Below are 12687 nucleotides of genomic sequence, written 5' to 3'. Positions count from 1 at the left end.
TCCATTCTAGTCTCAGGTTGTATATGCGTGTAAATAAAACCAGATATCCCAAAGGTACCACAGAGTTTCTACTCACCTTCATTCCAAGGAAACTGAACCCTGGATAGGCACAGGAATCCCTGGAGTTTCTTGCCACTCAGAGATTGGGGTTTGTGCAACAATACTTTTATAAAATTATAAGTAAAACAAGGCAGCTTCCTGCGTTCCTGTACCACTTGCTTCTTTATACATCTGCCTGGAATTTGTGGTCATTGAGAGATACCAACCCTCTCTGAGATGACAATATGTGAAATAATTATGAGATCTAAGACCAACATACAAAATAAGGGTGACATCCAATTGTGGCCTTCTGCTTGAGGAATGAGGCTTATGTTTCCTCTCCCCTGCCTACACCTCCCCTGTACACCCTCCAAATATGCTTTGGGAGACCCTCTGGAGTAGATGGGGCTAGCATATTGCATGAGCTGAAGTCCACTTGTGCCACATTTGATATCACTCTAAAACTTTAGATCACAAAACCCTTGCAATAATTCCATATCCACTTCATTGAGGAGACAAGCCAGAGAAAAAAATAGGGAACGTTTTTTGCAATGCTATCACATTTTCACCTGTGGAAATCAGCCTGCTTGAAAGGTTAATTGGATACACCACTCCTTTTCTTTTGTAGGATCAAAAACTCGCTCCCATTCAACATGGGCGAACTATGTTACACCCACCAAACTTTGTGTAAACTCACTCATTCTGGCAAGTGAAATCTGGTATCACTTCTTTTCTTCTCTTTTTTATTAGAAAGGCACTGTGAGATGCTTCACAGTTCAAAGACTTCTGCTTTTCTGGCCAGACTATTCCAGTTCTGATGGCAAGCCTCCCAGACCATTAGAAGATTGAGGGTGCACCAACTTTATCATCAACAGTTTCACTGTGTACTGACAACATTATACAGGGGAGTATGTTGGAGTAAGCCCTTTTAGAAAGATGGCCTTGCTGTCTAAGGCTGTGAAAAGAAGGTTCCAAATTGAACCTCATGTAGAAAGACACTGTATACCTCTGCATACCAAACATGGTGGAGGAACTCTAGTGAAATGCCATAATCTTCTGGCCCTGCTGGTGGACCTCTAGAGGAGGAATGGCTGGGAAGATGCAGGAGTCAACCTAGGAATTCTCCCATGGGAAAGAGCCTGGATCTGATTCTGCCTGGAGGTGGTTGCACAGAGGTGATCGTGAAACAGGACCCAGCAGGATCGAGCCCTCCTGCTCTCTGCAGGGAAGCAGAAGGGGATGCAGCATCTCCTTCCCCCTAGCCCCGTCCAAGCAATATATGTTAATTAGGGCTTTAAAAATGGTAATTAAACATGACCCCCACCTAGCCCAAATTGATTTGGGGCCAAATTGCAAGTTGGGTCTTCCTTGGGTTGGACTGTTGGGGTGATGTCAGGGAACTGCCATCAGAACAGGGGCGGGAAACAGAGGGGCAGCCTCCAAAAATCTTGCGAAGCAGTTCTTCATCCGGTGATGAGGAAAACCCCACCTCTAGTGGGGAAGAGGTGAAAGGACCAGAGGATGCTGGTAGGAGCCTCAACACCACTCCTGGCAAAGCTGGCCAGGAGGGAAGCATGCCCCTTCCGTCGCCCACCCTGTGCAGAAGTCTAAAGCACAAAGACGGAAAGAAAACGCTGGGCGTAAGGAGACTCTTATGCTGGGGGAGGTCCAGGAAACAAGCACTCCCGGATTCTGCTAGCGATTGAGGTAGGCATGAACTTTGGGGTTCTGCAACTGTAAATAGTTTTGCACCTAAATAAAACCTGTAAAAGACTGGTTGGAGTCCTGCCTGGTTACTCGTAAGCAACCACTGTTGCCATCTGACAGGTGAGGTAACTCTTCCCACACAAAAGAAGGTAAGGATGAAGGAGATGGTGAACAGGTAATGGAAAGGTCATGACCTTCTGGCATAGGCAGAATCTTCCTGGAGCAGCACCAGAGGTTAATAAGACCTGAGATTATGGAGCGAGGTGAGTGTTTCACATAAGCAGATTTATGTAGGCATTATAGAAGGGGAAGTTTTGTTGACCATCTCTGGCACACAGTCATCTTTCCCTTTACCCTGAAGTCACTGTGAATACAATGAAACACTTTAATGAAAGCAGCAATAAACCTGACAGTTTTATTTAGAAGAACATAATAAACTGTACAAAACATTTGAGCTGAAATGCAAGAGCACTCCCAGTACCCTGATAAAGGTTTTCTTTACGAAACACAGCAAAATGGGTTTATTTTCAAAAGCTCCCCCAATAAACCTCAAAGTCTTCAAATGTGTTCATGTTAGTTAAAGCGATGCTGTCCTGCTGTGTTTGACTCCCTTAACTTTTTCGCTTTAACTTGTTGCAGGTGAAACAGGTGCAAAAGAGAAAGTGGGATTCAGGCCCTTGATGGCATGCTCAGTGGGACATCTGAGGTGCGCACAGATGTGCAAGTGCGAGAGGAGGTCAGATCTGTCACTTTCAGTTTCATAGAATTGAGTTTCATAGAGCTTGAAGGGAACCACAAAGTCTAGTCCAACCCCCTGAAATGCAGGAACCGCAGTTGAAGAATCCCTGAGAGATGACCATCCAATCTCTGTTTAAAACCTCCAGGGAGAGGCACTCCACCACCTTCTGAGATAGTCCCTTCTACTGTCAAGAAGCTCTTACCACCAGAAAGTTCTTCCTAATGTTGACTTGCAAACTGAATTGAATGGCTCAGGTCCTTCCTGAGCCATTTCTCCTGCAGCAGAAAACAAGCTTTCTCCATCTTCCATGTGACAATTCCAAGTTGGCAGTTCTCACCTGTTTTGCCCCATCCCTATCCAAACACAGAGTATAAGGGACTAGCCTGATTCCTTTCCTTATGTAATGGTTAGGTGGTGCCACATGAACAAACAGATCAATTTTGTCCTTTTACGCAATCCCAGTTGGTAACGCCTGTTCTATCACAGACAGACACTATTTAATACTGACTTGTAGCAAAAGATTAAAAATGAGAATAACAGGCATGGAGGGATCAATCTTTCTCCCACAATCATGTTTGGCTCCATTGCCACTTAACGAGCATTAAAGTAACTACATTATCATAGCTAACGATTCAGCGGGACCAATCATGGCGTTCCTGTAATGCCTTCAGCTGTTTCTTCAGAGCGACTAACGAAAGAGTGCTTTTGAGTTGACGACAACGTGATTGGTGAATGTCAGGCTGGGAGAATACTTGACAGCTCAGCCAAAACATCTGGGGATGAAATGCGTTTTGTCAATGAGCTTAAACCCCTTGTGTTGAGAAAATGCGTTCTCTCTCTCTCCACACCCTCCCCCCTTGACTCTGATCCAGTCTATCAACAAAATGCTTTTCATCATAAACATCAAAGCCATTCCATCTGCAAATTTCTTCCTTCCTTCCTTTTTAAAAAGAATCCCTTAATCTATTCTGTTGACAAAAATTCTGTCAACTGCCTTAAACCATTGTATTAACAAATTTCGTTTTGTCAATCATGATTTATTCTTCTGGCAAAATGGCTGCTGTAATACCTTGGCCCATTCTGTAGAAAGAATGCACAATTCAAAGCCTTGGTTTAATGTATAGTGCTTCTTTTTAGAGGCAAGTGGGAAGGGAGAGTCAAAAGTGAGGGAGGGAGGAGAAAGTTGTGCCAGAGTTGCTAATTCAGTGCATGTAGCCCATGTATGTGTTTTTAAATAAATCTATTTTAATTCAATATTTCCCCCCACCCTGCTGAATAATGCAAGACTAGGTGAAGGAAGGAATTTGCATTGGTAATAAAGCTATATTTCTCTCTCTCCAGACACACACACACACACACACAGAGAGAGAGAGAGAGAGAGAGAGAGAGAGAGAGAGACCTATATATCTCTACAGCACCTTGTCTACTCATCATTGCTATTCAGCATCACAGCAGGCAGGAGCGGATCTCCAAAGGGCATCAATCTGACAGGCTCCTAGGTGTTGATATACTGATATTCCATGTAATTTCATTGCTCATAATGAATTCATATCTGAAAGCGAACTGGATGTCACATTGATGCTGATAACATTCGGTGTTCATTTAGTATTAACTAATATGCCACCGTTGCACAGACTTCGCAGCAAACCTGCTTCTCAAAGAACACCTTGTGAAAAACAAAGTATCGTTTAGGAATTAAAGCTGGCATGGGGTTTGGGGTTTGGGTAGAGAAGCGTGCTTGAGAAAACCAGGCTCCAGAGGGAGAAGCTGTTCACAAGGCAGAAAGTTCAGCCTGGTAAGGCTCTAAATGGGAGAGACATGATGAACTGGAGTAGCACTCGATTAGGGGCCAAGGTAGAAGCACTGCTTGATGTCTAGTTTGTTCTTCTGTATCTGATCTTTGTTTCACAAATATTTACTTCTTATTTACTTACCAATTCATTTGTTCAAATTCTATTCTCTCCTGCCCCCCACCCAGGGTGGTACTTTCTGCGAGTGAGTGGCGTATTTTTCTTGCATCCAACAACATCTGGAAAGCCAAAGGTTCCTCAGTCATCCTTGTGCAGGGTGGGTGTGCTGGTCCAGGGGAGAGGTTACCGTGGGGCGAGGTCCAGGACCTGAGTCGAGGGTGGGCAGACAGTCCTCCACGGGCGAAGCGGGGTCCACAGCGAGGAGCTGGGCAAGGACAGGAACTCTGGGGGAACAGGACTGGGTGCTGGCCAAAACAGCTCTTCAATGACGTTGCTCCCGCAACCTGGGACCGGGCTGACTGGCCTTTATCTTCTCTGAGGCCAGGGGCGGTCCCAGCCCCCAGGTGACCCACCTCTCCTGGCCTTAAGGCGAGCACTCCTCCTGGGCGAAACCAGTTCCCTCCGCCTCTCTGCCCTGAGCCTTTGCAGCTCAGGAGAGGCCGGTGGGTTACTGGACCCAGGGGGAGACTCACTTTCCCCTGACAGGGCTGGGAGAGGGGCACCTGTAGGCAATGCGTCCTCAATCACCTCCGGAGCCAGAGTGGATTCACCTGGTGCCTGCTCCTGAGATCCAAGGCGCTGCCCCAGCTCAGCTGGCCCTGGAGACGGGGACTCCTGTGCAGGCTGGGATTCCTCCGGTTCCACCTCTGAATCGGATTCCCAGGCCATCACAGTGGGCAATGAAGGAGCCCCATGCTCACTGGCAGAATGAGCCAGTGTGGTGTAGTGGTTAAGAGCTGTGGACTCGTAATCTGGTGAACTGGGTTCGCTCCCCTGCTCCTCCACATGCAGCTGCTGGGTGACCTTGGGCTAGTCACACTTCTTTGAAGTCTCTCAGCCCCACTCACCTCACAGAGTGTTTGTTGTGGGGGAGGAAGGGAAACAAGAATGTTAGCCGCTTTGAGACTCCTTAGGGTAGTGATAAAGCGGGATATCAAATCCAGACTACTACTACTACTACTACTACTCTTCCTCTTCCTCCTCCTCCTCCTCCTCCTCCTCCTCCTCCTCCTCCTCCTCTTCTTCTTCTTCTTCTTCTTCTTCTTCTTCTTCTTCTTCTTCTTCTTTAGGTTCCTTTTTCCAGGATTTATTTATTTATTGCATTTATCTCCTACCCCTTTCCTCCGAAGAGCTCAAGGCAGCGTATGTGGTTATCTCCTTCCTCATTCAATCCACACAAAAACCCTCTGAGGTGGGTTAAGCTGAGAGGCAGTGACTGGACCCAGGACACCAAGGGATCCCCAGTCTCTCAGGTCCCAGGCCATCACGCTAACCACTACACCATTTTGGCCCTCCGGTGGGTATAGAAGATGTATAGAAAATGTGTGCTGTGGTACTGCAGTTTGCTCCTCCCTCTTTACATGTCAAAGCCAGCTTGAATGCAGCTCCACATCAAAGTATCTGGTGTAGATTTGCTTCTGGGCAATCTCTTTCCATGCATGCATGTAGGGTCGGTGCAGCCATTAAGCAGAATTACGCCATGGCCTCAGGTGCAAAAGTTGTGTAGCTTTTCCTAATTATAACGCTCACACTTCTGTGCCATTTTTAATGTTCCTTTCATGCTGCAGTATCTGTTGCATTGTGGAGTTGTGGTTTTCTGACCAAGAGACTGGCACATTGCACAAAATTTCATTCCTGCCAGTGAGTGTGGTGTGGCACAACAAGGAATGTCATTGAACAATGTCACTACTCTCCTGCCCTTTCCGTACTTTCCTGCTTCCGATCCCACATAATTCACCTATGAAAATAGCAGGAGAGAACTGTGTGCCATTGTATCACCCCAAATTTTGTCACTGTACCCCCTACACTTTCCAGTTTGAGGAGGCTGAGAAAGGATTTCCTTTTCTGCAATCAAACAACACAGAAATGAGCACCAGACATGCACTATATTCCATTAGTTCTCCAGAAATGGCTTTTGTGGCATGTGAAAGCTCAAATATAATGTGGAAATGAACAGTTTGGGAAACAACAGGGAAATGGAATAAACTGTCATGTGAATGCAGCTGCTATATACATGTTAATTGGTAATAGCAATTACAGCACATAGCCAGGGAAGCAACATGTTGTTTGTCATCTCAGACAAATAACGTGAGCCATTATTTCCATTAACTTATACAACGCGTCCACTCTATAATCTACTATCCCAACTTAGCACGGACCTATCTGGAAAGTGGGGTGGGTAGGAAATGGAGTCGAGTCCTTTTTTAAAAACAAAACAAAACAAAACCCCTTTCATTTAGTTTATCCATCACAACAAGTTTCTGCATTTTCATTGCTTTTGCTAGGTGAGATCCACCCCACCTTGTAAAGCAGTTGCTAGGACGACATAATCAGTTTTGTGTACTGGAGCTGGTACAGGTTGCCTCCATTAGCCTTCAGAAACTCTCGCCAAAATAATCAATAGTGACTGTATTGAATATCTTGTAATTTTTTAAAAAAATTACATCTACAGTGAAAAGCCATTTTATTTTCAGGGTATGTGTTTGCAATCAGCATGGTTCAATATTGATTTTTATTTCAGCTATGCAGTTTTCTGATATCTACTCAAGCTTGGATATTAGCCTGGTATTCCTGCAGAAAACTAGGCAAGTCTGTCACAGAATCAATGCAAGCAACATCTTTTTCTTTTTAAGAGTGACTTCTCATTAAAAGAAAACAAAATGCTAATTTGGGGAGGCTCCAAAAACAGAGATGAGATGAGAAAACCGATTTAGCCGTTATGTCAGGAGGGACTCACACGGCAGATTCCCAGCAAACTGGAAGAGGTTGGGCAGGGCAGCCCCACTGGAGAAGGATGGATTCTCAACCAGTCAAAGGATAAAGGCATGGTGGGCAGCACATTTAGAAAAGGATTCTAAGTAGGGAGGGAGAATTACATCTCTGAATACTACTTGCTGGGAATCGTAGGTGGACAGAGTGCTGCTGCGCTCATGTCCTGCTTAGAGGTTTCCCCACAGGCCTCTGGTTGGTCACTGTGAGAACAGAATGCTGGACTAGATGGGCCATTGGCCTGATCCAGCAAAAGTTTGCCTGCAAAAAAGTGTGCCTTTATCAAAACTGCATACAAGAATGCATTTATTAGGATATTTAAACGCTGTCAAATTCTCACAAGGATTTAGAAAATATATATTGCAAATGGCAGAAATGTGGAGAACTCAGATGAGGATTGAAAAAAGGAAATCAGAGACCCCCAAAAGGACAGATTTGTTTCTCTCGGCTTAGCTTCTGCCACTTCTTCACCACACTATTGAAATGCAAGAGAAGAGTCATCCACAAGCATTCCACAGACTGGTAGATGCTGCATGCAACCCTCGCCACCTACGAACTTGTTGATGGTCAACTTTTGAAGCAGGGGACTTTTACTTACATTCAAGTGAATGAGAGTGGAATCCTTAGCATGTTTGGGGACCTTGCATTGTCCGTTTCAGTTTTCACCAGTTTCTCATTTTTCCATTCAGTGCTGTTCTCCATGCTTCCACATCAGTTGGTGGTTTTGTTTTTAATCCTCATGAAAATTCAGCAGCAAAATTCTCTTAATACGGACATTTTTTGTATATAATTTGTCCTGGCACACACAGTTTTGCAACACAGATTCCCCTAATATGATGTCTTTTAGCATGTTATTTTTACTAATATATACCTTCTATGCACACTTAACCCTCATATTTTTGTAGACATTGTATGGCTATAAAATGGAACTGCAAGATTCTGAGAAGTGCAAATTTTTAAGGATGGATTTTTATTTTATTTTTTGCTTCACATATTGTTTTGGAAAATGCAAATGAGGCAGGTTAGCTAAGATCTAAAGTGTTGTATATGATTTTTCCGTTCATGCACCACAGCTTTCCCATCTCCTTTGCACTGCAGTCCCTTGTTCCACTCCTAATAGTCAGCAAAACTTCTAGAATGGCATGCAATGCAGTTTAGAAGTGGAGAATCAGTAATCCACCCATTCTTTCCACTTGTATGAAGGACTTTTTGGATCCTGACCCTTGACCGTTATGATCAAACATATGTAATCTGCATTGTGGGTCATTGGTATGTTTGCTACCAACTGCAACAGCAGTATTATACCTAAGCATTTTTAAAAGAAAACATTTTTGAGTTGGCGTTCCGTTGAGAGTGCCAAATCTGGCATGAAATTGAATCCAATTCAGGTTCATCATGAATTGCAAAGGAATGTATACCCACTAAAGTCCTATCAATTTTGTTATGGACTTGCAGGGATGGCCATCTTGAAAGCCCAAAAGTAACAAATCTGTCTGTGACTGAGTGGTCATGTATGCCCCAGTGAGCAGACTTTAAAGAGAAGACCCAAAAGCCAGTGGCGATCAGATATACTCCATTAGAAAATCATTCAATTTCCCTTCATGGTCTGAAGATTTTGTATCTTAGGGGGCTTTGCTCCCCAGTCAATAGCTGTGTTCCTGATAAAGTAAGGGCCTTGGTTTCATAGCTGAAAGATTCTGCAAGTCATATCTTTAACTGCCAAATACTACTTGCTCTTGAGGAATGCCTGATACCTCCAATGTGGGAACCAAAGAATACATGGAAAGATTTATTTCCAAGAGAAATTTCTCAAATGCAAGGTCTTCTAGGAGCTGAGAGGTATACAAACATGCTACAAAGGCCAGAGAAAATACATGCATTCATGCATTGCTCCTTAACATTCCAGTGAAATCTTTTATGCCCAAGAGTTTCATTTCCTTATGGGCATCCATTACTCCAGCCACTTGCCTCTGTCCCCACCACCACCAGCATGTTGGAGCCACTGAGGACTGGCTCCTAGAGTTACTAAGGAGAAGGCATACAGAAAGAACACTGAAGAGGAGTTGTTTTGTATGCTCCAAAGCTAGGCATTTAGGAATGCTGAAAACACAGGGCACTTCAGTTTCGGGACAATGGCATGCAAGTTCTGTTATGTACAGTGGAACTGCAAGAAAAAGACAAGTTAAGTCATTCCCAAATAATTTACCAGAGCACTCTAAAGCATTTGTCCATGTACGTGCACAGAAAAATAGTAGGTTTCACTAAAGGAAACACATGGAGATCTGCACTGATCATTGTAATACATTCCTAATTATTATTATTAAGGTAAAAGGTAAAGGACCCCTGGATGGTTAAGTCCAGTCAAAGGCAACTATGGGGTTGTGGCTCTCATCTCACTTTCAGGCCAAGGGAGCCAGTGTTTATCAACAGACAGTTTTCGGGGTCATATGGCCAGCGTTACTAAACCACTTCTGGCGCACGGAGAACCGTGACGAGTGCCAGAGTGCACAGAAACGCCATTTACCTTCCCACCACAGCGGTACCTATTTATCTACTTGCAGTGGCATGCTTTTGAACAGCTAGGTTGGCAGAAGCAGTGCAAGTGATCAGCAAGCCCAAGATGCTTAGTGGTTTAGACCTTTATAAGGTTATTGTATATTCTCAGAAGCGGGCAGGGCTGTGAGGGGGAGTGGCTGTGAGGAGGCAGGGCTGTGAGTATGTAAAATTTGCCAATACACGACTGCTCATTGGACACCTTCAAGAAGACACTGGATGCTCTAGTTTTGGATTTCCTGCTATGAAATGTCTCTGGCATAGAGGCAGCTTGTATTACAGAATCAGCCCTTGGAGTATTACATGAGCAGAGGAGTTGCATTGCTTCCCCTTATGTTTGGCCATGCAGGGATACAACCATTCATTTCATATGTATTTGTGCCGGCCATTTTACTTACCTTCTCCTCTGCTTTATTATGTACCACGGCTGACCCACTCACGAGGCAAAATGAGGTGACTACCTCAGATAGCAGGATCCAGGGGGCAGCAGATCCCGATGTAGATCTTTATTCCCCCCTTGTACCAGATGTAGATCTTAACTCACCCCCGTTCTTCCTTGGGACACCATTTTGTGGTTCGCCTCAGGTACAAAAATTAGGGCTGCCATAATATTAAGACTTTCCTGGACGTTACCAGGATTTCAAAGGTGAAATTGACATCCGGGGGGGGGGGGTATGGGGATTTCTGAAAGACAACACTATGTCCTGGATCTTAGACAAGTCAATCGAAACGTTGCATTTGGGGTTTGTCTAAAAAAAGCCGAACAACTTTGGAGTGTCCTGATTTTTACTTTTTGAAATATGGCAACCCTAACCAAAATGCCTTGGGCCAGCCCTGTTATGTGCATTTTGCTATATAGCACCAAGCTTGGTTCAAACATACTATTACCATGCTGAGCCAGAGTGGTAATTTCTGAGAGGGTGGAAAGACATCCCTCATAAGATTTGTTCCTTACTTCTCTGATTGAAATAAGGGATGATAAATTGCCAGTTTCTTCTCTGAGCAAATGTCTCATTGGGTACAGCACGTTTAGTCTTAATAAAGACAATGCTCAATTTCTTTAAGCTCCTCTGATAGAAATACTATGCTCCACTGCACACCCAGTCCTGATGGGCCGTTGGCATTAAGATACTCTCTGTACTGCAGCGGAGCTAGTGATACAATCTCAATTTCTCCTCTGCTTTTCCTTGGCTATGAATTACTTCACTTGATACTTCTCCTTTTGCCATGTGATTCTTTGCTCTGAAAGCAGCGGAAACGTTTGGTGAAAACCTCAGATACTGTTCTCTGGGTTTCGTCCTTAATACTCTGTATAATCACATTTTCATTGCTGTAAAGATGGTCCCTGCACTGTAATTCCAAACCTTAAGGCTACTACTTACAGTGATCCTCCTCAGTTAGTGAGAAAATACAAACATCTGGGGTTGGCAAGATGGATGCATCATTTGCTGTTGATTCTGAATCTTTTTTTAAAAAACCAAATATTTCTTATGCTTTTTAGGGATAGTTGTTGGTGAGCTTCAGATACAGATTCCTCCACCCTGCCCTCTAAAGAATGCCTGCAAAACAAAGACTCCAGGTGACCCTGCCTGGATCTTACCCAAATAAACTCTGTGACAAAGGTGTACTGATGCAAACTGCATTATAAACACTCCTTGATTCTGCTGATGGCAGTGGAACCACTCTGGGATAAACACTAGCATTAACTCCAAATGTCTCCAAAGAATTGTGAAAGTATTTCATCAAAAGATTTATCTCCGGATTTCTAAGGCTGTGCAGTGACCCCTGGGTGGAAGGCCGGGTGTGATGGATAACCCTTCACCATATCTTTATCATTCCCATCTAACCATTTACAGACGGGGTGGGGTGGGGAGGAGAAATTAAAAGGTTGATACTTGTTAAAGGCTGACACTTTTGTCATTTCAAGGTCCCTCAGCACTGATGGAGATGGCAAAATATAATACATTGAATATTATATGTGCATATATACTATATATACTGTGGCTGTGTGTGTGTATGTAATATCTATGCTCACCCATGCAATCTATCTAAAAATATGATGCTACATTATATTATATTAAAAAATCACTTTCTACTTTTCTGTGGAAGAGTGGAATAAACATGAGAAAGAGAGAGAGAGGGAGGGAGAGGGAGAAGATTTGCAGCATTCAAAGTCAGGAGCCCTCAAACTGCCCTGCAGCCCACAGAACCTGCAGCCTGGCAGCAGATGTAGCCACAGTGCAGTTGCATCCATTTCAAGTCAATGGAGCAGACTGGAACTTTAGTGGATGCATTCTGTGGTGGTGACAATAACTGTTTCTGCTAGCCACATGCATCCACCAAAGCCCATTCAAGAACAAAGTAAGAGCTCGTTGGATCAGGCCAATAGCCTATCTAGTCCAATATCCTGTTCTCACTGTAGGTAAACAGATGCCTATGGGAAGCCCACAAGCAGAACTTAAGCACAACAACACTCTCCCCTCTTGTGATTCCCAGCAACTGGCATTCAAAGGCATACTGCCTCCAATATAGCCACTGTGGCTAGTAGTCATGGGTGCCAACTCCCTGGGGCCCTGGGTGCCCAGGAACCCACAAAATTCCCCATGAAGGGGCCAGGCACCTAGAAATTTTGGTGCCAGGGCCATGCACGCTGCATGGCACCCACAGTCCTGGGCACCCTTGGTTGTGGGGTCAGGTTGGCACTCCTGCTAGTAGTCACTAACAGCTTTATCCTCCATAAATTTGTCTAATCCTCTTTTAGCGCCATCCCAATTGGTGGCCATCACTACCTCTTGTGGGAGTGAATTTCAGAGTTTAACTAGGCACTGTGTGAAGGTGTACTTTCTTCCCCAGGTAGGGGAAGGCTGGAGTTCAGTGATTACATATCTATATATACCTCAGGAAGTTACC

The sequence above is a fragment of the Podarcis cretensis genome (assembly GCF_951804945.1).
Source record: "Podarcis cretensis genome assembly, chromosome: 8".
In the NCBI taxonomy this organism is placed as follows: Eukaryota; Metazoa; Chordata; class Lepidosauria; order Squamata; family Lacertidae; genus Podarcis; species Podarcis cretensis.
This window is presented reverse-complemented; position numbering follows the sequence as displayed.